This window comes from Pipra filicauda, unplaced genomic scaffold, assembly GCF_003945595.2.
Source record: "Pipra filicauda isolate LSUMZ 115617 unplaced genomic scaffold, ASM394559v2 scaffold84_size4826128_pilon, whole genome shotgun sequence".
NCBI lineage: Eukaryota > Metazoa > Chordata > Aves > Passeriformes > Pipridae > Pipra > Pipra filicauda.
Genome location: NW_024105031.1, coordinates 3,533,132 through 3,547,928, shown reverse-complemented (window position 1 = coordinate 3,547,928; position 14,797 = coordinate 3,533,132).

Below are 14,797 nucleotides of genomic sequence, written 5' to 3'. Positions count from 1 at the left end.
CAGTCAGAAAAAGAGCCCACTAACGAACTGGGGACAGGGTTGACATTCATTCTGTCTTTTATTGTTATTTGCATTATGAGCATGACTCAATATCTATTAACAAATCCTATATTGGCATTTTAAGTAGTAATGTACTAAGTCTGATCCTGATCCGTGGCTGCTGGATGAAAGGACATTTAATTTCCCAATTGAGAAAAGCTGCTAAGGACAGAAAAGCTTTCCTATTATCCTGATTCACAGTGGAGTATACTAACAATTCCTGCTGGCCTCAGCCACAAGAGAACAGTTCTGAGTTTTTTCTGCTTTTATTGTCCGAGTTTTATATCTAGAAACATCTTTATTTCCTGCTGCTTTGGAAAACAAATAATTACTGCTGCATACATGGAGAGTTTTACTGGACCATAGGACTAAACAGCCAAATCAATGTTTTAACTTGAATGTGCAGCAACCACCATATGTATTGTAAGATGATACATATTTGACTGCAGGATCCAGAGCTGTTATGTATAAAGAAAGACATTTTCTTTTAATTCTTGAGTGTGAAGACTGAGGCTGTAAATATATAAAGGGCATGGATTTGAAAAGTTGTCTTCCACAACAATCAGCACCGAGTGGAACAATTCCCTTGTTCCTTGGGCAATAAATTATTTAATTGGATAAGAGAAATAGTCCTCTTATTAATCAATATAAGTTTAAAAGAAAAAGAAAAAACATTCAAAGGGTAATAAACATTCAAGTGCAGGAAGTGTCTCTTGGTGAAAAGGCAGTGGAGGGCAAGGGGACAAGACTATTGATTATTCAGAAAAGTCAGAGTTTAAACTACAATCTCAAGGTTTGACAAATAGAATGACAGACAAAAGTCAGTACAGTAATGGGTGCAGGGGAAATTATCCTTACAATGGTAAACTCTCTAGAAGTCATTCCTATTCAGTAAAGAGAGCTTGAAACTGTTGTGTCAGTTATTTCAGCAAGAACACCAGCTCAGTACCCTCTGGTAGTCCAGAAAGGTAGATCAAATGTTAAGATTTGTCAGTAAAGGAACAAACAGCAGACTTGAAAATTGCAAGTTCATGATGTGACCACAGCGTACTTATTTCAATGAAAATATGGTAGGGTTAGAAAAGGTGGAAACAAGGTTCAAGATGAGCTTGGACAGATTTGCTTGGGGAAAACATAGTGTAGTAGAGAAAGACATAACACAGTTATGCAAAATCACAAACAGCAAAGAAAGGTGAGCAGAACACCATTATTTTCTCTCTATGCAAAAGCTTGAGAAAGCTAGTTTAAAGCAATCAGGAAGTATTCTTCACAGCCAATGAATTAAGCTGTGCAACTCCTCGCCATAAGGTGTTGTGGAGACAAAAACTCTAAGTAGGTTGAAGAAAGTGTTATGAATAAATTTGCATATTAAAAAAAGCCATCAAAACTATTAAATACAAAGATATCCCTGTCTCAGGTGGTCCCCATCTAGATTGTTAAGATCTGTGAGGATGTACCAGGAGAAGTGTAATTGTGAACTTGCTTTTTTTCTTGCACTCTTTGCCTAAATATTTGCTACTGGCTGCCACAGAAGTCAGCTACTGGCTAGACAGACCTTTGCTCAGATCCATTGTGACTGAGCTTGGACACCATAAAACTGTTTGTTTGAGAGGCAAGTACTGAAATTAAGTTTATGCATCAAACCATGCTGGAAGATACACACTATCTTATGAGTCCCATAAAAAATATACAAGCCATCTATCATTCTCTTGTAAATATACGGCAGGGAGCTATTATAAAACAGCATGATGTGCTCGTTATCTATGCTCTGTCAGACTATTGGTACTAACTCAGTACTGTTATATTGCCACAGATTATGTTATTTTCATAACAGAGGTCATGGCAGAATCTTGGCGCCAGAACTTATGATAGTTTGAAAGGTTATTTCTCTGTTAAAGTCAAATGGTTGCTTTCAGATCAAGGTCTTGCTACCAATTGGCCTGGTTTAACAAATTCTTATATACAATCTTAAAAATTAGGATATGCCTAAACTGCAGGTCTAAGGTACATTAGAGTTCATAGTGTTAGATGAATCTCTGAAAGTAAAACATCACTTCAAAGAACTAAGAGTTTACCAAATATTGCAAACCTGACTGAATTAACAACCCTAACCCTTGTGTTAGAGAGGGCTGAGAAAAGGATTTTTTTTTCAATGTTAGAGAGAGATCCAGACTAAAGAGTGGTTTATCTTTAATGGAGATCAACCACATTTTCCCATTTATATAGTAACATTCATTAGCTGAGGAACTCAAAGTGCTTTACAAACATGAGTTAGTTAAGGGCTGTGAAGTAGACAGACACCAGAATAACTTCTTTTTTAGAATGAGAAGACTTCCCTGAAGAAAATTCACATGGTTTAAAAAATTTCCCCTGGCAAAAGGCACCAAAAAAGAGAATTTTGTGAGGACAGCTTTCTTTCATATCCATCTCTCTGCTGTGTTGTATTTTCACATTATTTTTATATGTTGCGCTTTGAATTAAGGGAAGACCAAATATTTACTAAAGGCTCAGGTGGCAGCCCAGTAGTTATTAAGAATAAACCACCTTCTGTTGTTGAGTTGAACTGAACTTCACTTTCTATAATCCTGTTCCTGTTGGCAAACTCCACTTCTGCAACTGAATTTCCCATGAGCTCATGACTCACAACAATGCACCTTCTGAAATCCTAAGCTCTGGCTTAGAAATCACTCCTTTCTCTGGCATATTCCCTGTAGGTTAAGTTCACATACTTGCAATAGCAAAGCCATTATTCACTGATCAACTTACATGCCCTTTTTGAAAGGGGAGAGAGAGAACCGGCATTTTGGAGAAGCTGGTAGCTGGCAATTCAGGTGGAGCAAAGCTGGTGTCTGCTGATGCCCTTTGCTATGAGCTACTGGAAATGGATGTTTTGGTTCAGTTGGAGGATCAGTAACTGGAGGTGTTTTAGCAAACAGACTTTGGGGTTGAAGACAATGAATCACTTCACTTTAAACAAATCAAAAAAAACCCACAGAACCAAACAAAATAACCCCATCACCAAACTATCAGTGGAAGCTGTCTGTGCCCCTGTGAAATGGCTTGTGGGTGTGAACAGTGAATGCAAAAGAAAGGCAAGAAGGGAAAGCTGGAGGAGAGCGTGGAGGTAAGGCTGGTCCTGGGCAGCCAGGTAACTTCACTTGTGATCTGCCAGGTTTTGAAAAATGGATGGGAAATGTGGCTTCCTAGTAAATGGATGGGATATTTCCAAGAGAAATTGAAAAGCAGGTAAAAACAATCCTGGAACTTAACATTGCCAAGCTCAGAGCTGGCAGCACTGGCTAAAATGCTAAATTCTGCCTCTCTGTTGTCAGTTCTTGTTTTCAGGAAAAGCCGAGCTCCTCCTTGAAAATCCTTTAAATTACTTTTTCAAGTTGAGTACCCAAACCATGAGTCACTGCTTCATGCACTAGTTAGTGATCAACTCATGTTCATATATCTGCTTAAATGCTATGGTGTTTTCTGTGGAATATTTTCCACAAAGTACCAAGATGTGTTTCAATGTCTTCTATTTTAAATTAAGAACATTTCAATGAAGAAAAGCAAAAGAAAAAGGGCTCTCTCAGAGCAAGACAGTACACAGCATGAAACTATCCCTCTTTAAAATCCTTTTCCTTTCATGGAGTGACTGCTGTATGCTCTCTGTAAAATGAAACATGGAATTACTCATGAAAGTAGGCAAAATGTTTAGAACTGAGTCATAGTATTTTCAGGGAGTTACAAACAGCACCTTTTAGGATTAAAAATCTTTGATTAATAACAATGGACTGTTTAGCTGAAAACCTTTCACATAATCCAGAGGCCAAGGGGTGCTTCACAACTGAACTTTACAGAATTCTTATTTAATTTTTTTTAAATGCCAATAGGTTTTAAACACCCAACTTCTACTGCCTTCTGGTGGGAAAAAAACATGAAGTTCCCCTAGCTGTTCTTGAAATGTCTCTTTTAGGTTCCAGCTGACCTCAGACAAAGCAGCCTGCTGATTTTAAGGAACTGAAGTAAGACAGGGAGGAGGTTAGCCATCATTTTAGAGTGAAATCGCCATCAAGAACCATGGGAATATGGCTGTTGGGAAGAACTTGGCTTTAGTATGGAATTTACCAGGAGAGTAGTGCAAAGACTGCATACAAAGGCAGGCTGTGGTAGCAAGAATAACTAGGGCAGCAAGAATTGCTGCAGCCTGGACGAGCTGCATCACAGAAGTAACTCAAAGAAATGAAGAATGACAGTAATTTACCAAAGAGTCTACATCCTTAATGAGTATAAGATCCCTATAATTTTACTGACAAGGCATTTGATGTACTGTTCTCCAGTTTATTGCAGTAACAGCAGGAAGTCTCTTTGAAAGCAAAACAAGAACATCAACAACAAAAAAACCCTGTAGAAAAGTAATGATTGTGTCATGTATCCAGGCTTCTGAGTCCTTTTCTTCCTGAAGTTGCATTCTGACCCCTGTGACCAGGAATGCCATACTGATACTGGAAGTCCCTTAAACATTGTGACTCATTTTTTACCCACCAGGGTAGCATGGCCTGGGAAGGAATGCTTCAAGTCTGTTCTGTGTTGATGTGATTGCAATTGGAGCATGCATCCAAGTTTGAATCCTTCAGGCATTAAGGAAGAGGGAGGGTAAGCAAAAAGAGTTTACGAGAGGTACTTAATATGCATGAGCAGAAGCCTGGAAAGCATGCTATGTGAGGACAGACAAGAGAAATTAGAGGGTTTTAATCTAGAAAGGAAAAGAAAGAGGAGGAAACATAATGGTTTCGAAACACCTATAAAATTGCTCTAAGAAAGAATAATCTGCTTCCTGTGTCCTTGGTAGCTAACACAAGGAGTAATAGGTCTGACTACAAAGAGTAAGTTTAGATTTGACATTTGAAAAAGCAAAGCTTGGAGGGCTTGCCTTCGCTATGCACAGCTTTAAGATAAGGGCCTCTCTGAAATATAGCTGACATTGCCTTGGGGCATGAGGCTGGAGCCAGAGATCTCTTCAGATTCCTTCCAGCCTTCCAAGCAGTTGGTTGTAAAGGGAGAAATAATGGCTGTCTGTCTCTGTTGTTTGTTTTATGGACATAGGAGGAACATTCTCATTGAGGAGAGAAATTTATACTAAGCCTGATCTTGTGTAAAACATTCGTTTGGTCCTCAGAAACATGCTGAATGATTGCAATTCCTGTATGGACCTAGGATAATTTTGACACCAGCAAAGACCATAACCACCTTCACAATAACTCTCATGTACTATGGGAAGGTAGATTTTAAAGAAAAGCCTCTTACTAGGGATGATGTATGATCTTTCTCAGCAGTAAGATTTGTAAGGGGTTGTAAATGCTAAAACTTGGCCCTTTCCAAAATGACTCAGGATTGCAGCCATCTGGCCTTGGAGAAGATGAAGCCATAAATGACTTCTGCAAAATGCTTGTTAAAAGGAACGACTAGCTCTGATGAAGAAGCAGGAGATAAAATCTCTGCAAGAACCAGTGAGCACAGGTGTTTCCAGGGTCCGGAGCACACCAGTGTGGGAGGATTCCAAGTTTCGTGTCAACGTGTGTGCTTTACTTTCCCAGCACTTCTCACACGGTGCCCACAAACGTTTACCTTTTCTGGCATGAGCTGGAGCCAATCATTTCCTAACCAAGCAAAATGTTGTTTAGGTAGTTTGGTCTGCATCTAAAGAACCCTAAAACAGGCATGAATCAACACAAGGGAATGTTTCATCTCAGCTCCTTGCAGCAGTCCCTGGATATTTCTTTAACACAGTGGGTGACAAAGTGCCCACCCTGGAGCTGCACAAATCCAAGGAGAGAGCAAATATTCACAATCCCATCTGTCAAAAGCAAGCACAGCCTTGGAGCAGTAAATCTGCCAACTTCGATTAGTGATTGGCAATAAAAATCCAGTTATTAAATAGCAGCAAAGGTCTTTGGCTGAGAAGTTTTAGACAATGGAGCAAGAACTGGCATTTGCTGGCCACCCATTCGGTTCAACAGGAGGTTTATCTGTTCACCTAATGTGGATGGGTTTCTTGACAGCAAGAAGAGGACAGGCTCTCACTGCTTCTTTGTAAACAGATTTCACAGACTTCTCAGGTTTTTTGTGGGAGAAGGAGAGCAGGTTAAAAGTTGTCTGGGTAAACCTATGCCAAAACTGTCAAGTGGGAGGTAGACTGCAGAAGAGCATGTCCCTGAAGTAGGGAGATCTGGGTACAGATGGGTGCTCCTTTGGGAGCACAACCTTTGCAAGAAGAGCCTAAACCCAGCTGCCCTCACTGATGCTGACTGGGAGCTGGTCTAGGTTCCTTCTAGGCAGAAGGACTTGGGCACTGTCCTGGTGCTCACTGATCTTATCTCCCTCTACTATTTTACAACTGCCTGAAATGAGGTTGTAGCCATGGGAGGGTCAGCCTCTTCTTCCAGGCAACTAGTGACAGAATGAGAGGACCAGGGGAGATTTAGGTTGGACATTAGGAAAAATTCTTCACAGAAAGGGTGATTAGACATTGGAATGGGCTGCCCAGGGAGGTGGTAGAATCACCATCCCTGGAGTGTTTAAGGAAAAACTGGTTGTGGCACTTAGTGCCATGGTCTAGTTGACATGGAGGTGTTCAGTCAAAGGTTGGACTCGATGATCTCAGAGGTCTTTTCCAACCTGACTGATTCTGTGATTCTGAGCTATACTCCTGCCTCACTTCTCCCTGCCCCTTGACAGGACAATGGAGATGGAAGTAGTCTCTCCCTTTCAAAGTCATTTAGATTTCAGTTTTAAACATGGATGGAGAAACTGCAAGCAAAAAAATATTGATTTTTAAATACCTTGACTATAAAGTATGGCCTGTAAGGTACAGAAACTGTTATGTGCAGAAATATTCATGGAAAGACATTAGTTATTTTATTAAGAGTCAAAAGAACAACAACAACAACAAAATACATAGTTTTAATAGTTGCTACTTGACAGGTCTAAAATCTCACTGTTTGTGGGAAATTATCATGATTGTGTTGCCAGTAAAATCTCACATGAATTGGCTCTTATTTTCATGTCATTTAAAATTTTTCATCAGCGACATGGAAGAAAAGAACAATTCCCAGTCTTAACAATTACTAAAGCTTGATCTGATGCAAAGATTGGAGATAGGGGGGTTAAAATTAAGAAGAGGTGTCATGGACAGAGGCCATAGGGCAATCAGACCATGAAGGGCGAGCTCTCTTTGCAAACTTCCAGTGGCCAAAGTATGTACTATAAACCTTGATGTGTGAGCAGGAGAATGGTGAGAATGAGTGGGGAAGGCATATTGCCTCCTACTGGTGTAGCCACCTAAAGGAACATCTAGTTCATTTATCTAGGAATGATTAGAGAGAAGACTGATCATATAAGATCATACAAGAATGATTAAAGCACTGGAAAATATCCTTCAGTGTTAGACAAGAAGAGTTCAATCTATTTAGCTTAACAAAGGAGCCACAGCATGACAAAACCTTGATCTCAGACTCCTTCATCTAGCAGACAAAGATATAACAAGATCTGGGACAGGATGGCAGCAAACCCAGATTATAAATAAGATGTAATTTTTATAAAATCACAGCAATTTTAAGTGAGTAATAGAATTATTTATAGAAAAGAGGCTTTAGTTCAAGCAAGAAAATGTTCATGAAAACCTCCTAATTCATGGTCTATGTGAAGTCAGATTCAATAACCAAAGTAATCCCTCAAGCCAGATAATCTATGGGTTACTAAGAAAATTTCCCATGACTACTGCATTATTATTTCATTATATGTTACAAGCATGTCAAGAGACTCCCAATAAACTCACATTTCTTTGTAGACAATACTGCACAGCTATGTCTCAGAGAGAAACTCTCTTCCCCAAACAGGTTCTAAAAGAAATTATTTTATACCCTATTTTGCAGATTAACTAATTTGATCAAAATCAGACTGGAAGGTTGTGGCAGAAAATAGATTTCAATCTACATAGTTCTTAGTGCTACCTTAACCAAAATGTCATCCACACCTCACTGGGACATCTGCCAATGTTACATACTTAGAGAGTGAGTGCCCTTCTTAAGGTCTCTTCAGTGCTGGTGAGCACTGTGCCACAAAATGGTGAAGGACAAGTGCAGAAGGAAAGGGCATTTTTACATATTTCATAGGGAAGGCAACTCGACTATCGCTGATGGGGCAATACTGATGGGATTTTTGGATCAGTGTTCCTTCTTTTTATTGGAACCTGCAGAGGACAATAAAGTAAGGCTCACATAATGTGAATTAGCTATTAACCTGTCAATGCCAGACACAGAGAGATAGAGTGCAGTGCATGGGGAATGTAGGCCCATGCTCCTGATGTGCACAAAGCTGAAAACACTTTTGGATTTGTACTGCTCTGAAAGCGTTTGAAATGCAGCCCAGCAGCTACATCTCAGCTCCCTATAACCAAAACTGCACTTTGCTCTTGGGAAGCCATGGCCTCTGACAGACTGTATCTAGGCTTTGGGTGTACATTGCAGGGTGCCTGTGGTCTTAGTCCCATTGTGTCCCCCAGCTCCCTCTGTGTGTTGTGTCCTGTGCACTGACAGCAACATAAGGGCATTTGGGGCAGAGGGGCTTGGTACAGAGGGAAGACTTGCACCAGCTTGCCCCCAGCCCATAACATCCAATACATTCCCAAGGTACAGTATTTGCAAGTGTCTTTAACCCATCCTGAGATTATAACTGCTCTAGGTCTGTCCTGTGTGTGTAGGAGGCCTGGCACTTGTTCACCTGCCTGAACAAGGAAGGCAGCAATACAGCAACAGGAAGAAATTTTTGTGGAAAATTAAGCATTCTTCAAGAGCTGAAGGAACTGGTTTTTGTTGACAGCTATGCCTAAAAATATTGAATGTCTTTAGGTTTGAATTAATTCCCTGTCTTCCTTTTGCTCATTTAGAGAAGAAGAGGTAATTACTCTTCTCTGTTTCTGTTTTAATTTTCTTTTTTCATCCTGCATTTTCAAACTGCATTTCTGAAGCTCAACATTTTGAGAGAAGTGTTTCTGAATAGGGGTGAAAGAAAAAACCCAGGATTTTCATTTGAAAAATGGAGGTCCATTGTCAGAGAGTCCTAGTATTGGAACATAAGTACATCTTTGGGGACATTAGGTCAGTAAGAATCACCCAGGCTCAGTGGCAATTCCTTTGGTGGAGATATCCATATGGTACCTGGCTGTGTGTCATGCAGAGTGGGACAGAGAAACCTTTTCCTGTTCTAGTGCCTCCAGGATGCACATGAACACACATACACATGCAATCAGACACTCTTTGCCTTTCCCTGCATCCAGAAGAGTCGGCTGGTTCTTTCAGGTGTTTATGAAACACTGTCATCAGTAGTTAATGCATTGGAAATGCTGAGCAGCAATTAAATAGCAATTAGTAAGCTGAATGCTTTATTGTGGTCATAATTCCTTTCTATTTTGCTCAATGACAGCAAGAATGTCTTGGCTCCAAGCCAAGTGATTGCTCAGAAGGGTGATTATGCATTTCTGTGGCACCCAGAGAGTTAAATTTTCTGAGGAAATAAAAAAAACATCAATAAAGAAGTAAGTCTGTGAGACACATGGCAGGAGTAATATTGTAATAACATCACATATGTTTAAACATTTTGGAATCAGTTCTTCAGCAGAGGAGCCAGACTCCTCCCATCTTGTAGCTATCCAAAGGGCTTTTTCTTCCCTTCTATGATGCCGCTTTTTTATTGTTTCGTACTTTGAACACTGTCTTACGAACTCCAAAAATTATGACGCTAATTTTCTCAGCTCATTAGGATAAGCAACAGATGAAAGGTTGTGGAGATCCAAAGACCCTTGTCCATTTGGTCCTGTTGATCTCTCCAGCATGCCCTGTGACTGCAAGAAGGCATATCTCAAGCTATTCAGCTGTAACTAAGCTGACTGAATGAAAAACGAGAGCTAAGGGTAGCCGGGTGTGGTGCCAACCTTTGCTCATGTGCTTTTGTTTGCAGTTGGCAGAGTCCAGGCTCAATTTATTTATTTTATTCCCTGAAAACCATATCTCTATATTTAATCATTGTCAAAAGGAAATGGGCATGTCTTGTGGCTCCTGACTGAGTTGGGAAAAGGCAGTGGTCAATTTATATTAAATCTAAATTCTTTGCTGCAGGGCTGCAGTGCTATCTAGCTTATTATCATTCGGTTTTTAAACAGTTGTTAAAAATTTTAACAGAAGTATAGCTATATATAAAAGACTTCTTCAATCATATCTCAACATTAATCAGAATTATCCTTAAACTACAAGTACCTTTTCAAACAGATGCAGTAAAATAATGCATTCATCCAAGAGGTATCACTTTTGTAAACCTTCCCAAACCTGAGAGATTTCTTGTCTGGGAATGCAAGACCAGCTGCTAGTTTTGTATCTAACCTATACCTAATTCTCATTTGGGAAACTTGCTGGCTTAACTAGTAAAAAGAAATTGGAGCATGCAGCAGGGGTTCTATGGAGACCGTGGCATTTTAAGGCTATGTGATAAATTCATTTAGAAATACTGTCTGTGGACAATTCATACCCTCGGTATATTGAAAAAGCTAATTTTTAGCCTCAAAAATGTTTCTCTACTTTTCTTTGTCCTGTTGCTCACATTGCCTCGTCCACTTTCACATCTGAGTGCAGGATAAGGGAATTAGTGTATCTCCAGAACTGCAGTTGGTAAGTAGGTCTTCATTGAAAGTAAAGCCTTCCTGGTGGCTTCCTAATCTGGACAATAATCAAAGACTGAGAAGGAATGTATTTTAAGGAGCTACTCCACTCTGACTGGTGAATGTAGAGAAGAATAATAAAGAACAAGTACAGCAGCATAACATGTACTGAAAGTATAATAAAAACCAGGAGGGCTTTGAATTTAGGCAGCAGCACTGTTTTGCAAGAGAAAACATTCACTCTCATTATTACAACATTTGCAAAACTCCTTAAAAGAAAATACAAATTCAAAGGTAGATTAGCTAATTTAACATTGTATTCCTAAAGAGCTATGTGTGTTTAAACATTTGTTAATTCTTATACTAAATAGGTATACATTTGGGACTTGCTGACATGACAAAGTCCCTTCAGGGTGCAAGCACAAAAGATTTACTTATGTGTAAATGTGTCAGGAACAACCAAATCCCAAACAATGATTGAAAAGCAACTACAATTCACTTTGAAATACAGGTCAGTCAGAGAGGATTTACACCTAAGATATTTCTTCAAAGACATCGCTTTCTACACCTGTAGAAAGCCCTTTGTTTCTTCTGAAAAGTCATAATAAACTCTGCAGCACTTGAATACTTTGGCACAAGGTGACATTTTAAAATGATGGTATTGTTTTCAGCGTAGCCAGATCTGCTTGGACATTTCATAGCTAGAAAGCAGACTTTAGGGTATTGTTTTCCTTTAGATAGACTTTATGACTGCTCTTCTGATATATTAAAGTCTTATTTCTGAGTTTTCCTTTACTTATACCGAAATGAAAAGAACGGGCAAGATACTTTTAACTTCCATAATTTTTAAGAGATCGCCACCAAGTGGTAGAAGGGAATTAATACCATTTTTCAGCTCCCGTAGGCAGCAGGTGTATGCACCATTTAGAAACGACGGTGCAGATCAAAATATCGCCATAATAACACATGCAAAGCAAATATTAAAGATCATGCAATCAAATGAAGTTCTTATTTTAGGGTGGATTAATCAAGGAAGTAAGCCATTTGAAATGTAGATCACATAGCTTTCACTACCATGCCCTACTGTGAAAGAAAGAGGCCTAAATAGGTTACTTTTTATTTGAACCACTGACACTGGTTATTACAAAGACAAGAACCGCCTGAACTGCACAACTCTGACACATCACCATTCAGAAAACTCACTAGAAATTATTGCATTAACACATCTACTTTTTGAGCTGGCTGGGTTTCAAGTAGCTAAGTCTCTTAAAAATTAGCATGTTATTATTAAGTCAGAATTTTTCTGGATTAATAATTGTTAGTTGTAAACTGTATAATTGCAGTGGAAACGGGGTTACTCTTCGGGGGTCCGGGACAATAAGCTGGACATGAGTCAGCAGTGTGCCCTTGTAGCAGGAGTCCAACAGTATCCTAGGCTGGAGCATATGAGAAAACGATGAGAGAGCCGTGACTGTTCAGCCAGGAGAAGAGAAGGCTTAGTGGGTGATTCTCATCAATGTGTAAAAATATCTGAACGAAGGGTATACAGAAGATGGATCTTTTTTCAGTAGTGTTCAGTGACGTGTCAATGGGCATAAACCGAAACACAGGAGGCTGTCTGAACATCAGGAAACACTTTTCATAGTATCATGGAATGGTTTGGATTGGAAGGGACTTTTAAAGTTTATCTAGTCCAGCCATCACTGTGAGAATGACCTGCACTGGCGCAGGTTGCCCAGAGAGGCTTTGGAGTTGCCATTTTTGGAGGCAATGAAAAGTCATCTAGGCATTAGTTCTGTTTCCATTCACCATATCAACTTTACCAAAAAGTATTGCTTAAAAGTGAAGTTCTTGATTCACAAAAGGAAACTGTCGACTTGAAAGTGCTAAAAGAAGGGAGAACAGGAACTTCATGTGCTACATCTATGTGGTGGTCGATGTGTTTAGTCCACTGAATATGACTTTGCAATTACTTTATCTATTCTTATTTGCTTTCCATTTCAAATGTATTTTCTGTATTCTATGACAGAAGTCAGAAAAACACACAAAATTACCATCATTGATTCTTCTGCAGAACTAAGACATTTTTACATCACTTTTAGATTTCCTAAATTCTAAGGACCACAACTAGCATTTTCATTAAAGTAAAGTCATCTTTAAATTGTATTTTCAGACCACTTTCATTCTGCGTTCCACAGTACCATTGGAGAGCTCTGTAATCATAAGGCCTTCTCTAGTCCCACATTATTTACCATTTATAAAATCCATCTGTGCAGAAGGAAAACATGGTCTTCAGGAAATTTGTGTTTAGCTGCAGCTACAGAATCTACCATTAGAGGTGGCCAGCTCCTGGCCCATGGTGTTCCTGGACTTTATGAGAAGTTATTTCATCCAGAATTTCTGTTCTACCACTAACAAAAGCAAGAGCATTTGGCATCCTGCCTTTTGGGAATTTCAGTGCTAACATAATAATTGATCCTCTCCTGTATATCCCAGTTTTTTAAAATGGCACTTACAAGGTAGGGGACAAGTCTTTAGTTTCACGTGATTTATTAAATTAAAAAAAATGCCAAAGAGTAACTTCTTTCTGGGCACTTAAACAAAGAAAGTCTTCTATGTCTCCAGTGATCCATGAACCTTATCATCATGAAATGTTCCTGCTGGTAATTTATTGCATTGTGACCAACCACATTCATCACCTAATGCAACCAGCTCCGAAGACAAATAAACATATGCATACACAAGACAACTTTTCACTTATTCTCTGGAATAAAGAGCCTTCTGCAACTGTATTATACTCTGTTTTGAGGCAGTGATTCAACAGAGACAACCTTGGCCTGGGAACCTTGGCTTGTGTTTCATCAAAGACCATTCTCCAAACCACTAACACCAACAGGTTCCCTGTTGAGCAGCATGAATGAAGTGCCTCTCAGCAGCAGACCCAAAGGCAGTTTTACATAAAGATTGCTGCTTAATCAAATAACTTTATCTTTCAAGACCAATTACACACTGAAGTCCAACTTCTGGCATTGAAAGTCAAACCTGAAAGCAAGCTACAGCTCCAGTCACTCCATGGGTATCAGAGGAGACTGTACTCAGGATGTGGCCACTTCCAGTGTCACAATCACACTGTTATAACATGTACAGTTCATGTCCTGAAAATACTGTGACAAAACTAAAATACCCAATGCTTTATCATGCATGTAGTTATGCAAACATTACTCATAGTTGAAATATGTTCATGAAACCATGTAGCTAGGTATGTGTTTGTTTAAAACATGGGAGGAATGCCAGACCTATGTTTTCCTGCTTCCTGTTGCTTAAAGGAACAAGGTGCAGTTGAAATTTGCTGTGTAGTGGGCAACATGCAGTCCTAAAGAGTGTGGGAAATGAAGGCTCCATCACTCATGAGTGCATACAAACCTGTGAGGATTATACTGGATTATGACAGTGGCCTTGGTGAAAATGAACACTGGTTGGGAATAAATTCTAAATTTAAGGGACTAGATCAGCCTTCTTTTAGAAGGATGATGTTTAGCATGCTAATTGTATTTGGTTTTAAGCTGATAGAGCTTAAACAGTACAAAAAGCAGAGTTTAACTGGGCAGCAGTCGGGAATAAAGATGAAAAACACTTCAATATCATGTATTATCTGTCCTCTATTCACATAGCTGTTGTTGGATTAAACTGCCTCATTTATGCACCGTGCAATAATTATGTCTACAGATTGATCACACAATTGCAATTCCTTGATTAGTATAAAGCTTTACTTGGTGAAGGTACCATTCAAAGTTGATACCCAAGTCTACTGCATGGACGACTTACACATGAAAAGGTGCTGATGCCAGCTGCCTGGGATGTGGTGTTGTCTAATCACATTTGCTAGGCCATCTTCTCAAAGGTCTCACATGCAATTTCTTTGTTGCAATGGAAGCTTATGTGCAGGCTGCTGCCTCGACTGATAGACTGAGGAATGAGCCACGGACCTTGGGGGAAACAAACCTTGAGGATCTACGTGCTGCTACAGTTTGAGCTGAAGAGTCACTGGCATCATGG